The following is an 11,513-nucleotide window of genomic DNA, read 5'->3' as shown; positions in this document are numbered from 1 at the left end:
ATCTTGATGAGGTCCCAATAGTTCATTTTTGCTTTCATTTCCCTTGCCTTTGGGGATGTGTCAAGTAGGAAATTGCTGCAGTTGAGGTCAAGGAGGTTGCTTCCTACTTTCTCCTTAAGGGTTTTGATGGTTTCCTGTCTCACATTCAGGTCCTTCAGCCATTTTGAGCTTATTTTTGTGTATGGTGTAAGAAAGTGGTCTAGTTTCATTCTTCTGCATGTTGCTGTCCAGTTCTCCCAGCACCACCTGCTAAAGAGGCAGTCTTTTTCCCATCGGATACGCTTTCCTGCTTTGTCAAAAATTAGTTGGCCGTACATTTGTGGGCCCAGTTCTGGGTTCTCTATCCTATTCCATTGGTCTATGTGTCTGTTTTTGTGCCAATACCATACTGTCTTGATGATGACAGCTTTGTAGTCGAGGCTAAATTCTGGGATTGTGATGCCTCCCGTTTTTGTTTTCTTCTTCAATATTACTTTGGCTATTCGGGGTCATTTGTGGTTCCATATGCATTTTAGGATAGTTTGTTTTAGCTTTGAGAAGAATGTTGGTGCAATTTTGATGGGGATTGCACTGAATGTGTAGATGGCTTTGGGTCATGGCACTCTGTTTTAATGAAAGCATAGGTTCCTCCTTGAGCTGCAGCAGGGTCTCAAGGGCCATTTGGTACTGGAGGGTCATCTCAATTTGTGGGTGACATTGTGTTGGCCATTTGGGGCACCTGGGTGATTTTGCTTTCATGAGACTCAGCTCCTTGTCAGGCTCCATGCTGGGCTTGGAGCCTGCTTGGGATTTTTTCACTCCCTTTGCCCCTCTCCTGTGTGGGTTCAATCAACCAATCAGTCAAGCACTACTATTCTATCGGATCCTATAATATACTACACAGAGATGACTGTTGCATGCCTGGCTAAAGCCTATATTTTTAATTTTTAATTGGCAGTGGCGCTCCTAGGAGAAGTATGGCTCTGGGATAAGACCATTAAGAAGCCTTCTTTGCCTGATGTCTAGCTTTAATGATACTCTAATTATGAGGGATTGCTGGCAAGTGGGAAATGACTTATCCTGAGAGATAAGGACATTCCCAAGTGCATTATCCAGTAAAATATAAAGAATGTGGGGACACCCATTATTTCCACAAGTCCATAGATAATTCCATGGAATGGAGCATGCTCTAGCTTCTACAGAGTGATTTTGAGACCCTAGTCACACAGAATTTGCAAGGTGCTAGTTGAGTTATATGATTGTGGGGAAGTCCTTCCTATTTTCCAGCTTTTCAAATAATCCTGTGTCCGTGGGGTTCTGTTACTATCCCACAGAGTAACAGCCATGGAGATTGTCTATACATGAGCTGTACGGCAGTTTCTCAGAAGCTGGCCTCAAGTTGTCCAGAATCAGTTTTCAGGACTTTAGGAAAAAGGGAAGTGTGGGGTTTTAATGACTGTAAATCAAGAGAATGGAATGTTAAAATTTTTTTAATGGTTTTTATTTATTTTTGAGAGATAGATACAGTGTGAGCAGGGGAGGGTCAGAGAGAGAGGGAGACACAGAATCTGAAGCAGCTCCAGGCTCTGAGCTGTCAGCATAGAGCCTGACATGGGGCACGAACCCACAAACCGTGAGATCATGACCTGAGCCAAAGCCGGACGCTTAACCGACTGAGCCACTCAGGCGCCCCAAGAATGGAATATTGGAAACCATAGTTTGGAGAGCTGTAGCCAGATATTTGAGGAAACCAGAATTCAGGATCTAGTCTAGTTTATAAGAAATAGTATTAAAATCTAATATCTACAAAGCTATGTTATTGAAACATTTTTTTTCTCTCTGAATTCACTCTTATTTTAAGAGATAGCCAAATCAAGATGAATTTATTTGAAAAGTAAGTCCAGTTTTTACAGACTTGGCCCAATTTTTATATAAACTCAGCAAGACTAGTCATTGGCCATATCAATTTTTATAAAAACTTTCTTTACTAGAGCGTTTTATAAGGAATCTCTAGGTTGAACTTCTAATAGCCTCTCAAGGCCAGAAGGCAAGCCAAATTCCAGTCTGCAGACTCGTCTACAATACCTGCACATTTGGGTGAATACTTCTCAAGGTCCCCCAATATCCTGGGTCTTCCTGCACCTACCAGAAAGTGGTACTTTTTACTCACCAGCTAAGGCAGCTTGTAACTCTGTCAGAAAGACATCAGGCCAACATTTCTTTTATTTTTTTTAATGTTTATTTTTGAGATAGAGACAAAGGGTAAGCAGGGGAGGGGCAGAGAGAGAGGGAGACACAGATTATGAAGCAGGTTCCAGGGTCTGACTCTCAGCACAGAGCCTGGTGTGGGGCTCGAATCTAAGAGTGGTGAGATCATGACCTGACTGAAGTTGCATGCTTAAGCAGCAGAGCCATCGAGGCATCCCATGCAGGCCAACATTTCTAAGGGGAATTGTTGAATCCACAATGTTAAACTTAATTCCTTAAAGCTGTCTTTATTCTTATCTAAATCCATTCAGGTCTCTCTCAAGTATGCAACTCCAGTCAAAGCGCTGGTGGAATAATCAATGTGTCCAACAGTTCCCTGTCACAAGGAGAACAGATTCTCAATGAACTTGTGCCAATAATGATAATTGTCATCAAGAAAGAATACAGTTTCTGAATTTCAGAGGGTTCAAGTAGAGAGAGAAGTTTCTATTTGTTCACAAGGGAACATTTTCAACTGTGTTATAAAAAAAATACACTCATCTTTAATTAATTTGGTGCTATAATTTTTTTTCCCCTTTGCAGCTTTCCCATTAGTTCTGGAAATTTTTATTCAGCTCAGTTTTACAAGCTTAAAGATATCAAATACCTGTATTTTTCAAAACAACAACAACAAAAGACTCCTTCTCATGAACCTTGTTTAAGACCACACTCATACTGCAAGAGTATCAGAACAATAAGTAAGAATGACAAAATAAAACACAGAAATGGCCATGGCTAGCGACCTTAGATGAGACTTCAATATAACGCAGCTGACAAGGAAATGTGGTTATTTCTGTGACACCTGGGACTTTAATAAATAGAATGTCAAGCGAAGACATTATTCCATGACTTACTAAAACTGTACAGGTTTTATGAAATCTCTAAAACAGTCATGGCATTTACCCAAGCAACACCACCTGTGACTTCTTGTCGGTCTGACAGTGCTCTCCATGCCACTCCGCATACCAAACACACAACACTAATTAGTGAAAAAGCCTTCCTTTGCGATTAAAATCTTGGGTAAGTTCGTTAGAACCCTCAGAACATTCTAAAGCACATGTCCAAATAAGATTATACATCATTGCAAGTTCTGAGAGATTTTACCTTCAAGTAAGCAACAATCTGATAAAGACAAAACAGAGATTTTGGCTTTCTGGAGAGACAAGGAAAGGAAGAAGACCATTGTCTATATTGTCTTATCAAGAGCAGACTAACAATCCAAGGAAACTTTGTCCTTTTTACCAGGGAGTAAAGTGGAATTTCAGTCTTCTACCAGTGTATTATTAAAATCCATTTATTTTGGGGGGGGCTCCTGGGCGGTTCAGTTGGTTAAATGTCTGACTTTGGCTCAGGTCATGATTCAAGCCCCGCATTGAGCTCTCTGCTGTCAGCCCACAGCCTGCTTTGGATCCTCTGTACCCCTTTCTTTCTGCCCCTCACCCGCTCACTCTCACTGTCTCTTCAAAAATAAACAAACATTATTAAAATATCCATTTATTTCAGGGTCCTTGGGTGTCTCAGTTGGTTAACTGTCTGACTCTTGATTTCGGCGCAGGTCGTGATCTGTTTTGGAGATCCAGACCTGCATCAGACTGTGTGCTGACAGCATAGTGCCTGCTTGGGATTCTCTCTATTTTATTTTAAAATAAATAAATATTCTCAAAAACAAAGGAAAATCCATTTATTTATTTATTTATTTATTTATTTCCTAGTGCATCCTGAGCGCACACACACAAATGATTTTCTAAAGCTTTCCCCCCAGTAGTGTTCTGTTTTAAAATTTTTGTCTGTTTATTTATCATGAGAGAGAGAAAGCAAGAGTGGAGGTGGGCCAGACAGAGAGGGAGAGAGGATGCCAAACAGGCCTCCCCCTGTCAGCGCGTAGCCAAATGTGGGGCTCGAACTCCCAAAGCCTGAAATCATGACTGAACCTAAGATGGACACTTAATCAACGGATGACCCATGTGCCCCTCCCCCCCAACTTTCTACAAGATTCTTTTACATGCAAATTTTGTCCTCAATTGTTGTCTCTAAATAACCAGTCTCATTTTAGGACAAAATTACTTCCTATTTTCTCAGCAACTGTATTCTCATCACTTATGTCTTCCTTATAATCTCCTACTTTACTATATAAAGACTCGTTTTCCTCATTTCCATCCATCATAATTACATTTGGTACCATTTTAACCCTTAGAAACCTTGTTCTCCAGTGAAAACCAATTGTGAACTATTTCACCAGAATTATTTAGATGACATGTTTACGAATACATTTTATAGTTCTTAGAAAAGTGCCTTTTTCATAGTATAGTCTTTCAGTGAGGCACAGCACTTCAATTATCTTTAGTTTCTATGCAATAAGAAGCCAAAAGCAGATAAAAATTATGTTTGATAATTAACATGTCAGTATTTTATCTTATTTAGAAAAGACTGGAGCACCTGGGTGGCCCAGTTGGTTACACATCTGACTTTGGCTCAAGTCATGAACCCTCAGTTCATGAGAGTAAGCGCTGCATCAGGTTCTGTGCTGATGGCTCAGGCCCGGAAGCCTCTTCGGATTCTATGTCTCCTTCTCTCTCTGCCCTTTCCCCACTTGCTCTCTCTCTCTCACACACACACACACACACACACACACACACACGCACTCTCTCTCTCTCTCTCTCTCTAAAAAATAAACACTTAAAAAAATACTTATATGCCCAGTGAATTCTACCCAATTATCATTGAATTTAGGAAAACTTCAAAGTTTCAGGTTATGAAAGCTTTTGAAAGCTATCTTAACATTTACCCAGGAGAATTTGATGAGTCAGACAAAACTGACTTGATTTTAAACTATCTTTTGCTGACAAACTGCAACAGAGATAAAGTGAGCTCATTCGACCTTTAGTAAACCTTGGAAGAATAAAAATTTTATGTGTGATGTGGATAACTCTAAAATAATGTCTATTTAATTATATCAGTAACCTTCCATTAACTTTATACCACATATGTGGCAACTGTGTGCAGTACAAGTCAATCACATTGTTCACCACTGTCCGTTTTTACCTCGAGCACCTGGGCACCGTTCTAAAGGTGGCAGAAGCCCTGAGCCTGCAGGGGCAGCGGTTAGATAATGGGCTGGAATGGGAGAGAGGTCATCTAGGATGTCTCATGGGTCAGGGGGGCCGTAAAACCAAGCAAGACGCTTTCTGGACAATGCCGTGAAGGCTTGCGTATGTGGAAACTCCAAGCATTTGGAGGAGTTCTGGCACAGGAAGTCAAACTGCAAAATCATATTATAAGAATGGTTCTGTGGGAGGGGGGTCATATGTCCTGATTGGGAATTCGTAGGAGTCCAGGAGTCATTAGATGAAAACATGAGATGTTTTTCCTCAATCCTAGTAGGTCAATTCTTTCCCCACTTTTAAATATTACAGCCCAAGGGAGAGTCCAAAAGAACAGAGGGGGTTTGTGCCATTGTGGGGAACACCTGCTTCCAGATACCAGTGGAGTGTCCCACCATGAGGAATGGGGCTCTGACCTTGTCTCAATGTCAGTCAGGGCATCCAGGGTCCTGAAGAAGGACTGGACGTTGTGTGAGGCCACTGACTCTGCGTTTCCCACTCAGGAAAAGGTCGTGACTAATAGCAACAGAAATCCCTGCTGGGGTGTCCCCTGCTGCAGAGAGAGACACACAGTGTTGCCGAAACCCAGTCAAAGAATGGAGGGAGGACCTGCCACTCAGACGTGTTGGAATGTGTTTGCCTACAGATCAACATGGCGGCCGGGTACTCGGGAGCGACGGGACTGGGGGGCTCTGACCAGCAGGTCCACTGAGAGCCAGCCCGAATCAGGAGGGGTCTCAGCCGAGTCCTTCACACGTGCGGGTTCGCCCTGGCCGGCTGCTGTTGGTGACTGCACCCCATGTTGGGAACAGACCAACCCTGAGGGACATAGTGAGAAAGTAGAGCAAAGGGGTCCTTCACCCTCAGGGGCGTGGACTGTCCACCCTGCTCACTCCCCAACTTTCAGACCAACCGTGGAGCCACCCTGGGCAGAGACCTTTCGTTGTCTGAGAAGTGCTAGGTGAGGCCCGCTGCAGGGCGGAAACTAGAAATACTTCCGTGAGATAAAGCAGACTTGAACACAAAGGCTGTGATGAGACAGAGAAGGCCATGACAGGACGACAAACAGATCAATACAACAAGAAGATTATAATGATTGTGCATAGATCTATGCGCCCTGCAAGGAACACCTTAATAGATACAGCAGGTGTTAATAGAAATAAAGACAGAAACTGACAGTAGACAATAATTGTAGGAGAATTTAACACTCTCCGATGTGAATGTGCAGGACATCCAGGCTGATGATCGATAAGGACAGAGTGGATTTCAATGACACGTTAAGCCTGGTGGACTTAACAGATCCGTGTGGACGTCCTTGCCAGCAGCACAGCAGGAGTTCAAGTGCACGCAGAACAGTCTCCAGCGTAGACCATGTGATAGCTACACACACGGGGTATCACTCCGCCACATGATATGGGTGAAGTCTTGCCATTTGTGACAACATGGATGGACCTACAGGGTCATATTTCAAGTAAATAAGTCTGAAAGACAAACACCGTATTTTACTTACATGTGGAATCTAAACAACATGATGAACGGACAAACAACAGGGAATAGAAACAGACTTAAAACTATAGAGAATAAATTGGTGTTTGTGAGATTGGAAGGGGTTGGAGGAACATGTGAAATACGTAAAGGGGATTGAAAGTATGAAGTTGGGCTTATTAAGTAAAGAAGTCATGGGAATGGAGAGTAAGCGCAGGGAATATGGTCAATAATATTGTAATAGTTTTGTGTAGTGACCGATGGGAATTACTCTTCTTGTGGTGAACTTGTTAGTGATCGTAGTTGTCAAATTACTATGCTATGCAACTTACAATATTATAGATCAATATACTTCCACTAAAACAACCCCCCCACTTGTCCGTCATTAACGAACTTGAACTCTAAAGCAAGAGCCCGTCTTCCAAATTGCTTGTTGTCCTTCAAACCCTCCCTGAGGAGAGCTGTTCTCGGGGGAGGGCAGCAGCCACACAGACCATCCAACCACCCAACGGCAGCTGGGGCAGTGCAGGCAGCCTCCACCGAGGGCCTCTGTGCCTTCAGAACAGACCAGTATCCCTCCTGTTGGCCAAGTGCTGGAGGAGGAAGAGGCATTTGGACACATTCATTAGAAAGATGACAGTCTGGGGCGCCCGGGTGGCTCAGTTGGTTAAGCGTCCAGCTTCGGCTCAGGTCATGATCTCACAGTTCGTGGGGTGAAGCGCCACAACAGGCTCTGTGCTGACAGCTTAGAGCCTGGAGGCTGCTTTCGATTCTGTGTCACCCTCTCTCTCTGTCCCTCCCCTGCTGGCTCTGTTTCTCTCTCTCTCAAAAAAAAAAAAAAACATTTAAAAATATTAAAAAATGTTTTTAAAAAAAGGTGACTCTGTCTCTGTTTAGAAGGGTGATGTCTGTCATCACCTCCCTTACCTATCGGACTTTTCGTCCATCTTCGCCCTCATGGCGAGCCTTTTGTGTTCCTCTTATAGAGGCAGGGCGTGGATGTGTGCATTTTGCCCAATTCCTTCCTACTTTGCTTTTCTGATACTTATCTCCACATTAGTCTCCGTTTTTTTTTTTAAGTTTATTTATTTATTTTGAGAGAGAGAGAGAGTGCATGGAAGTGGTAGAGAGAGAGACTCCCAAGCAGGCCGCACACTGTCAGGGTGGAGCCCACGCAGGCTGGAGGTCATGAACCATGAGGTCACGACTTGAGCTTAAGTGGAACCACCCCGGTGCCACAGTCTCCATCTGTTTGAACGTATTTGTGAGTAAACGAGCTGCCATTTCATACACTTTTCCTATTATGCCAAAGTCCCAGATCACTAGGGTCTTCAGAACTTTTCCTTGGTCACATGTCCATTCTTCTTGATGAACTTCATTTACGTTTTGGGATAAGTGTATGAGTAGAAATTGGCACATGGTGAGTTTTCTTACCTTTAGACATCAGATCATTCCCAAGAAATTAAAGTAAGCTTGTAGTTTCCCCCAGCGGAGGTAAAACGTGTGGATCGAAACTCTGGAACACGTTGCAGAATGGGCTCCTTAGAGTGAAGGGCAAACAGTAACACTTACAATAAACGATTCCTGTTCTGTTTCTGGAGAAAACCAGAAGCCTCATAGCAGCAGATAAAGACCCAAACCCAACAAGGGTGTTTGAAGGGTGTAATGCTTGGATGGGAGGAACGGGGGGCGGGGGGATCTGGAGAGATTGTTAGACCACCTTGAAATTAAAGAAGAGCTGCAAATCTAGCTCGATGATTGTGTAGTTGGAATTTTTCACAAGACAGTTTTTATAAATGCATTCGAGGTATTGATCATCTGAAAAACAATCCAGTTGGAAACAATGGTCAGGAAAAACCATATGTAAGAAACCCAGAAAGTTATGACGGTATTAATGCCAAAGCATTATCTTGTTCCATTTCGTAACCTTGCAGATTATCACCTTTTTTTGTGAAAACGATGTTGTCACTCCTAATGTTGAAAACCTAATTATCGCTTATGTAATGTCCTTGGACAACGAACACCAGACGTCATGAGCTTGCAGCTTGAGTGTGGAATGGGGAGCCTGACACACGTCTATTCCCTACTTGTCTGCGAACATCTAGAAGAAACAGTGATCACGTGGTCCGTGAGAATGGCAAACGTGGCCTCAGACAGGGAAGCTGGCCCGGCGTTCAGTATTGGGCTGTGGCATCTCTTCTTGAGCGGAAACCATCTCCCTCCCTGTCGACGAGGCTCCTCCATGTCCCCCTCCTGCCCTCCCACAAGACATGTCCTTGTCTGTGAGGAGTTCAGGGCACATGAGGACCATGTTGGGGTCATGTGTGTAAACAGGCTAGAAAATAGACTGGGGGCTTGAGGGGGGGCGCACCTGGGTGGCTCAGGTGGTTAAGTGTCCAAATCTTGATTTCTGTTCAGGTCATAATCTCAAGGTCATGGGATGGAGGCCCATTTCAGATTCATCACCGAGTGTGGAGTTTCCGCAAGATTCTCTCTCTCCCTCTGCCCCTCTCCACTGTTCACATTTTCTCTCTCTCTAAAATAAAAACAGAAATTAAAATCATTTCGAAGAACTTGCTATGTTGGAAGCATAATGATGTTATTGAGTATCAAAGTGTATTCACATAGGAATCAAAGGTCATCACTTAAGACAGAAACTCTGTTACCATAAACTTCATGGTTTTTTTCCCCCCACATTAAACAGCTGTCTAGAGACATGTGTGTCATCAGAGCATCTCGGTTCCCGGCCTGGGACACAGCTCTGCAGAGGACCCCCAGGCCTGACAGGCCTGTCCCGGGTCACCCGAGAGTGGAAGAGACCCAGGGAGAAGTCTTGATGAACTTGCATTCAGTAAGGTGTCTTAACTGTGACAAGAAAATCACAGGCAACGCAGGAAAAGGAGGGAAATGAGGCTTCAGCAAGATGAAAATCTTTTGTGCATCAAAGGTCATTATCAAGAGATTTAATGGACACCCATAAGTTGGGAGAACATCCTTATAAATCACATATATGATAAGTTTTATCATCCAGAATACACAGAGAACTCCTATCTGAATAACAAAAATCTCATCGCAATCTGAGAGTGAATAAAACCTTGAACAGACATTTGATGCACAAATGTCTCCCAGACACATGAAACGACCCTCACATCAGGACGATGCGAGTCAGAAGCACCACGAGATGCCACTTCCCACTCACGAGGTCGGCTAGGAGCCGGAATCCAGAGACGAAGCGGCGTCAGGATGTGGAGAAACTGGAACCCTGTGCTGGGCTGGTGGGAATTGACCTAGGGCAGCTGACGTGGAGAAACGTTCGGTGGCTCCTCAAAAAGGGAAACGCAGAATTCCAGTGTGACCTGAGGCCTGAGAAGTGGAGGTTGGGTCAGAGGGCGGGGCCTCTCCCTTTCCAAAGGCCAAGTCAAAACTCTATCTCTCCCTCGGTGAGGTCAATGGTCAGTGATCTGTTTTCTCTCTGTTGTTTATTACTTTTTTTTTTTATTACTCATTTATTTTGGAGAGACAGACAGAGAGAGTGCAAGCAAGAGAAGGGGCTGCAGGCTCTGAGCCGCACAGGCACCAGGTCGGTGAACTGTTCTTAAACAAAGGGGACAGGTGAAACTTCACCCGGTGTCGACGAGGAACACAACCGTCCCCAAATCCGACGCTGGACTAGGGAGGCTCCGCAGAGAAAGAGTCGCACTCCCGGGACAGAATAGGAGGCCGGCGGCTATGACGCCCGAAGCGTCTTCCTCAGAGTGACCTCAGGCCAGGTGGTTAGGACAGAAGTATACAGTCGGGCTGTCACTCAGGGAGAAGGAGGCGAGGCCTCGGGGAATCTGTCCAGTGTGCGGCCACAGGGGCGGCACCAGGATGAACTTCCAATCAGAACGTGAAGCGCCGCAGGCTGACCTATCAACGTGCGGCAGCGAGAGAGCAGGATAAGATCCAATCAGGTTGGGGAGATTATCCTCGGAACACCATCCAATCACAATACAAGCACTTTACGACCGCCCAATCAGAGCCCGGGACCTGAACACCATCCAATCTGGCGCGAGTGGGAGACCGCTGGGCGGGGCTCTGAGCCCGGGCGGCGGGCGCATCGGATCCTGAGCTGCCCCGGGTGCGGCTGTGGGCGGCAGAGCCGGGCGCCCCGGGACCGTGGAGCGGGACCCCGACATGGTGAGTGCGCGGCCGGAGGGGCGGGTGGGACCCGCAGAACTAGGTGGAAGCGGCCGCAGCGGGGTGTCCCTGTCCCCAGGGGTCGCACCTGGGTCCTGCGCGGATGGATGGGGAGGGAGGCTGGGGGGCGGGGGCGCAGGGAGGAAGCCCGGGATTCAGGGAGCGTGTGCGACGCCCGAACTAGCAGGAGTTGGCTCCGCGGTGGGGACAGGTAGAGACTGTCCGGCTGGGTGTCACGTAAAGGAACCTATTCGCAGCAATGAGGAGGCACCGGGAGTAGCTTCCGAATCGGCGACTCCCCGGCGGGGAGGGGAGGGTTTCTTCTCCGGAGGGGGAGGCTGACTAATCGGGAAGGGGCGCGTTGTCGGGGGCAGACGAGGCGGGCCTGAGGTTGCCCGGGCCGAGTTGGGAAGCGTGTCTGGAAGGCGCGCGCGCGGCGTGGCGGTCACGGAGGCAGCGCGGCTCCCGGGCGCTGAGACGTGGACGGTGGAAGCCGGCAGGGGGAGCGTCGGGCGCGGGGCC

This window comes from Suricata suricatta, chromosome 12 (assembly GCF_006229205.1).
Source record: "Suricata suricatta isolate VVHF042 chromosome 12, meerkat_22Aug2017_6uvM2_HiC, whole genome shotgun sequence".
Taxonomy (NCBI): Eukaryota; Metazoa; Chordata; class Mammalia; order Carnivora; family Herpestidae; genus Suricata; species Suricata suricatta.
The sequence above is the reverse complement of the archived record's forward strand: the minus strand, read 5'-3'. Positions refer to the sequence as shown.